The sequence below is a fragment of the Nannospalax galili genome, unplaced genomic scaffold (assembly GCF_000622305.1).
Source record: "Nannospalax galili isolate Female #2095 unplaced genomic scaffold, S.galili_v1.0 scaffold299, whole genome shotgun sequence".
In the NCBI taxonomy this organism is placed as follows: domain Eukaryota; kingdom Metazoa; phylum Chordata; class Mammalia; order Rodentia; family Spalacidae; genus Nannospalax; species Nannospalax galili.
Genome location: NW_008343973.1, coordinates 2,833,102 through 2,839,978, shown reverse-complemented (window position 1 = coordinate 2,839,978; position 6,877 = coordinate 2,833,102).

The window sequence follows — 6,877 nt, the reverse complement described above, 5'->3', positions numbered from 1 at the left end:
TTTATTTTTATGTGTATGAGTGTATTGCCTGCACGTATGTGAGTGCACCCATGTCGTGCAATGCCGCAGAGGTCAGAAGAGGGCTTCGGATGCCCCTGGAACTGATGTTAAGGATGATTTATAGCCATCGTGTGGGTTCTGGGAATCGAACCCGGGTCCTCTGCAAGAGCAGTCAGTGCTCTTAACCACTGAGCCATCTCTCCAGCCCCGAGTTGTAGACTTCTTTATGTGTTACAGGTACAAGTCCTTTGCAGAAATATGTTTTACAAGTTACTGCTTCTGTGTACTTTGGCATTATTTTCTTAACATTATCTTTTAAAAAAATACTTTGTAAACAGTGTCTTAGTATGTAGCCTAGGCTAGCCTTGAATTTAGATCCTCCTCCCTCAACTTCTTGAGTGCTGGGGTACTTACACCATGATGCCTGGCTCTTACTATGTTTTGAAGAGCAAAGCTTTAAAAAAATGTTTATTTTATAGTTCATACTTTTGGGTCATAGTTAGGAACACTTGGTTGAATAAAAGGTTACTTATGGTGTTTACTTTATATTTTATTTTGGATGATTTTTAGTTTTTAATTTTATACTTAGGTATATGATCCACTTTAATTTTTTAAATCATAAAGTTCAGATTTAAATATACTTCCATGTGGAAATCTAATTTTTCTAACACAAAAAGTTTATTATATCAGCTATTTCTCTTATTTCTGTGGCAAAATACTGATAAGAAACTTAGGAAAAGAAGGGTTTATTCTTGCTCACAGCTTGAGGGGGCAGTCCATCATGTCAGGGAAATCAGAGCAACAGAAGAATGAGACAGCTGGTCACAGTGCATCCACGATATGAAACAGAGAGTGAGAGGGAAATGGAGCTAGCCTAGAAACCTCAAGGCCTGCCCCTAATGACCTCCTTCCTCCAGCAAAACTCCACCTCCTAAAGGTTTTACAGCCTTTCAAAAACAGCACCAACAGCTGGGGACCAAATGTTCAAACACATGAGCCTTTGAGGGACATTTCACACTCAGACCACAGTATTCTGCCCCTGGCCCTCATAGGCTCATGTATATCTCATAATGCAAAATGCATTCACTCCAACTTCACAAGTCTCAATAGTCTTTAGCAAAAGTTTCTTCTGAGATTCAAGGTAATAGCCTAACTGTGAGCCCCTATAAAATAAAAACAAAACAAAACAAAAAAACACAGCAAATCACACATGCGCAAAATAAAATGTAAAAGAAAAACAAGCTACATACTTCCAACATACAATGGTACAGGGTAAACATTCCCATTCCAAAAGGGAATATGAGACCAAAGAAAGACCAAAACCAAGAAGGATAAACACAAAATCCTACAGCTTCAAGCACCTGAGGCTTCTGATAGAATCATCTGGGTTCCAAATGGCTTGAGTAGCCCTGTCCTTACAACTCTGCCACCTGCAGCACATGTGGTATCTCTCTTAGCCTGGCTCCATTCCATGCCTGCAGTCTTCATTAGCAAATGTCCCATTGCTCTGGCATCTCCAACATCATGATGTCTCCATTGCAACTTGGACTTTATTCTTGCAGTTTCACACAGCAGCTTCTTGGGGCCTTCTTGCTGGGACTCTGACCCTGTCACTCATTACCTGGCCTTAGAGAACTTCAGTAACCTTCCTGTAAACTTCCATGACCTTCTGACATTTGCATCTTTTGTGCCTGTAAAACCTGTATTGTACAGACCATGTGGCCAAGTTCTGCTGCTAACTTGGGATATAGTAGCTTGAACTCTAAGTGCATCATCCTTTGTATTTTGACCCTGGAGAAAGATTTCCATAGATGACTATGTTTGAAGAGGGACTCTCTTCAGTGACATCTCAGTTTTGGCACTCTCACTTTAAATGTATTTGCATTTTCACAAGATGGAGCTTTGGATGAGTGAGATCTTGCTCTTAGGGCACTTTTCCTTTTGTCCCAGTACAGAACACAAGGTTTCTCTTTAATTGTATTTATTTCTTTAACAATTACAATTGCTTTCTCAGCACCCACTTTGACTGAAACCTTAAAGTCATTCCTTTCTCCACTAAACTGGACATTTTTCATATCTTTCTTCTTCTCTTTTTGCTCTCGTGGTAGACCTCGATAAGAACAGTAAGCAATAAACATGTCATAGTCTGAATGCTACGGTCTTGAGATTTCCCCTGATAAACACACTAGTTCATTACTTTTAAACTTGGCTCACTCACATTCTCAGGGCACAGGCAGAATGCAGACAAGTTTTTCCCCAGAATCTAAAATGCATGACCTCCCACTCTAGTCCCCCAGAGTCCTGTTCCCCTCTGAAACATCATGAGCTAGGCTTCCCCTAGCCACAATTCTCTCGGCATTCAGGTTTTCTGAACGTCTGTCAGAATGGCCTGTAAGTTCAGCTTACAGCATTCTAGAGATTTCCTAGCTCCATATTCCAAACTCTTCCACATTCCTCCCACAAACCAGTTCCAAAGGCTTATTAAGCACCACATAGTCAAGTCAACACAGCAACCACCCTCTCCTGGTACCAATTTTCTGATTGCTGTGACAACATATCAACAAAAGCAACTTAATAAAGTATCTCTTCTGGCTCACAGTTTGAGGGTACAGAAATCACAGTGGCAGGTACACAAAGCAGCTGGTCAGATGTGTCTACAGTCAAGAAGTCATAAATCAATGTATGAATCAATGATACAAGGGAAGTGAAACCAGGCTATAAAATCTCAAGGCTTGTTCCTAAAGATCTGCTTCCTTCAGCAAGGATCTGCCTCCCAAAGGCTTCACAACCTTCCCAAACAACACCACCAGCTGGGGACCAAGTGTTTAAACACATGAGCCTATGGGAGACATTTCATGCTGAGTTTACTCAGCACTATGTTGAAAATAAATTTTCCACAATTCTCTATGTTTAAGGCCTAGAGTGATTTTTCTCAGTTTTTTCCCCTGATACTGGTTTAGTACCTTCTGCATTTTTGTTTTAGTCTATCTGGTTAGAAGTTTCTCAATTTTATTGACTCTTGGAATAAATCAGCTTTAGTCTCAAATCTTATAACAAAGTATCCCCCCAGATACATAAACACAGTCAGGATAGGAAAATATTTCGCTGTCAGGTTGAAAGACTGGGAAGACCATGGGGGAGCAGTATGCATTCTAGCAATGTAAATCACCACAATCTTGATAATTTCTATGTCCTTTCTTGCTCTTGGCTTCCCTGCTGGGAGAATTCTGGCTGTATTCCATCCACAGTTTCCAGCCTGAGACGCTCCTACTCTCTGCCATTACTTTCTCTCTACTTCTTTCCAGTCGCCCCTCTTTCCATCTGTTTTAGCTAGCTTTTAATTACTACAATGAAATCAAAAGGCATGCTATTTTATAAAGAATTGCTTTGGCTCATGATTTTGAAAGCACAAGGTCCAAATAACATGGTGTGGGCTTTTGCTCACACTGTGGTGGGAGTATGTGAATCTCTGGGTGGTGAGTTTCTCTCCATTTTATAAAGTCACCAGGACCCAATGGTCCAACAATGGGGGCTCTACCCTAATAACCTGATCTAATCTAATCACTGTCCAGAGACTTATTTTTAAACACCATAGTCAGGTTAAGTTTTTACCATCTTAATATTATTAACATGAGGTTTTGGAGAGCAAACTGTGTGGCTTTGGGGGAGACAAACCAGAGTCAGACCGTAGCAGTGTCTCACAGAAGCGAGAGAATCCCCCTGTTTCATGCACATTCAGTCAGCTATTCTCTAGGATTCAAAATTCTGTTGCTGCCTTGTGGCTGCCAAGGACTTGGGTAAGAAGGCCGGTGTCTTTGGGTCCTTGGGTAAGAAGGGCGGTGTCTTTGGGTCCTTGGGTAAGAAGGCCGGTGTCTTTGGGTCCTTGGGTAAGAAGGGCAGTGTCTTTGGGTCCTTGGGTAAGAAGGGTGATGTCTTTGGGTCCTTTGTGTATAATTTGCTTTTTCTCCATGCAAGTTTTAAAAGCTTTTAGTCATTATCTATTTTTCAAATGCTTCCTTCCCTCTGTTTTCCCTTTCCTTTTGGAACTTCTAGTATCTGAAGGTTGGCTTTTATTTTACATCCTGATGCCCTTTGGGAAGGTTTTATCTCATTGGCTCATGAAACTTCTTTTGGTAGAATCCATTCTAATACTCATATTGTGCACCCAAATTCTTTATTTCAGCAATTATAGCTTTCAATCTGTACTTCTATTTGGTTTCTTTAAGGAAAAAAAAAATTGTTATTGTTGGGACTAGAGAGATGGTTCAGTGGCTAAGAGCACTGGCTACTCTTGTAGAGGATCTGAATTTAGTTGCCAGCACCCACATGGCAGTTAACTACTGACAACTAACTCTAATTCCGGGGGATCTAATGCCTGTATGGAAGCACACAATGAAAACCATCAAACCAACCACTGCTTGAATAGAAACAGCAGTTTATTTAGGAACATACTGCTGGGCTGCCTCTTGGGAGCAGAGACCAGCAGCGGGTGGAAGAAGCAGAACAGGTTTTATAAGCCAGAGCTCAGGTAACTTCCCATGTGCTCCCACCTTGGGGTTGACCATTGGAGGATGAGGAAGCTGTGGCTTCCTGATGAGCAGGGGGCATTAAGTCATTTGGTTTCTGAGGTGTGCTGAGTCTCCATTTTCTCTTTCTGGTTGAGGTTGGCTGGCCATTCATGGGAGCTTGGCAGCACTGCCACCATTTTGGGGACCTAAACTTCCAGTCTTTTGTTGATGGTGGTCTCTCTAGCTACTTCTGGCAGACCAGGGATGATGATAAGGGAAGGGTGGGGGCTCTCAAGAACACTGAAATGCTGGTCTGAAATGTGGGGTCAGGTGGGCAGGCAGTGGTAGGAGACCTGAGGGAATTTGGTTAAGCACATCTGGTTCATTGACTATCAGGTCATTGCATTGATTTTTTTTTCCTGAAAAAAATTAAAAGACGTGGAACAATCATCATTATGAGGAGGATGGATATCAATGGGGCCAAGGAAGGGAAGGAGAAGTAAAGATAGGAATAGTTCAGCATAAATTCTAGATAGGGAATCAGGAGAAGTCAGAACAGGATAAATTTCAAATGTTCAAATCAGAGTTTCTTGATGAGGGCCTCCAAAAGCATCCATCTATTGAGTTTCTCCTTATTTTTCTTTTGGCTTCCATGGCTGGACTCATGATCTGCTTTTCAGGCACTTTGATAGTTGCTGGAATGGGTAGATTCAGAGTGTGAGCTTCCTCCCAAATAACTTCTAGATAGGGAGAGAGAAGACATTTAGCAATTATTTATTTTTTTAGATAAGAACAATAGTGAGTTTGTCATTTTTGGCTGCAGGTAGGCACTGCACTGTAGATCACTTCAAGATCTGAACTCTTATATCTGAGTAGTACTTTTTATCACGGAGAAAATCTCAGTGAAAATCTTTTAAATAACATATATATTACATGAACTTTTAAGCCTAATGCCTGGGCTTGACCCTCCTCTTTGTAGACTGGACACTGGCTTGAGTCCTACTACCGGGATATCCATGGCCTCCCTGCACATGAGGGCAGGTGACTCATCACAGTTACAGGGCATTTTGGGAGATGCCCCATGGTCATCTGGGTCTTAGTTGACCTTGGAGGGCAAGGAACAAAAAATTGTCCCTTTAAGTCCCTGTAACCAGATTAGTATAAACCTTTAGGTATGATTATTAAACATCCAAGAAGGTCAGTTACACCAGTCTGGTAACTTTAATTATTATGTAATACGTAGATAAAGCTTGAGCAAAAACCATACATTGTTAAAATAAACCTTGGCTAGACATATACTTTGTTCCTTAAGTTAGTCTTTGTGAGAATTAAGGTTTGACTGAGGTTTGATCTTAGGAAATTTAAGATTACTTTAGTAGATCTACATAGAGGGCTATCCAGATAGTATAAGAAGAATGCACCTAAGTCAGGAAAAAGAGATTGAACATCACAGGTTAAGTAGACATAGACCAGAAAAAGGACAAAATTCTTTCTTAGATCTGTCTCAAATGAAGCAGTCTTCAAACAGAAGCAGTCTTCTTTCTTTCCCAGCACCCCCGTACCCTAATTTATAGTTTTCCAGAAGAAATCCCTATAGACAAGAAAGAAACTGATCAGGATTCAGACCAAGCTCACTGAAACTGTTTCTTCTGGACTATACCCATCTGGTACAGAGTGGCGAAACCTAGCTCCTCTTGAGCCAAATTATCTTGTTATGGGCAAATGAAAATACCAAAAGTAACACATACATAATATAGAGAAACAAAGGACATTTTCCAGTAGCTACAGATAACCCCAATACTTTTCTGCATCCATTTAGTTTAAGACTGTAACTGGGTGTACAGTACAACACAGAAGAGTGGACTGAAATTTCTGACTGTAACAGTAATTATTATAACAACCCTGTATTTCTCTAAACCTGCTCAGACCTTCAATAACTTGCTTAATAACATTCTCAATCAAATTTACTATTTGTTGTGAGAATCTACCAAGCAATTAATATTTACCTTTATTTATATATATGTATGTGTATATAAATATGTATTTATATCTACATATAGAGAGATAAGGGAGAAAGGTACTTAAAATTAACATATATTTTAGTATCAGGAACCATGTTGTAGATTAAAGAGAGAATTTTTTGGCTGAAAAAAATTTTGGTGTTAAATTAACAGTTTTAGTTTGTATGAGATTTTACTTATAAGTTAATTTGATACCAAGTAAATTAATTTTAAGAAACATAAGCTCATGTTGACCATGTATACGTATCTAATTACATATAAGAGATTTTGTTTTTATCTCTTTTTTAGAGACAGAGTCTCCCTGTAGCCCCAGCTGTCCTGGAACTCACTATGTAGACCAGGCTGGCA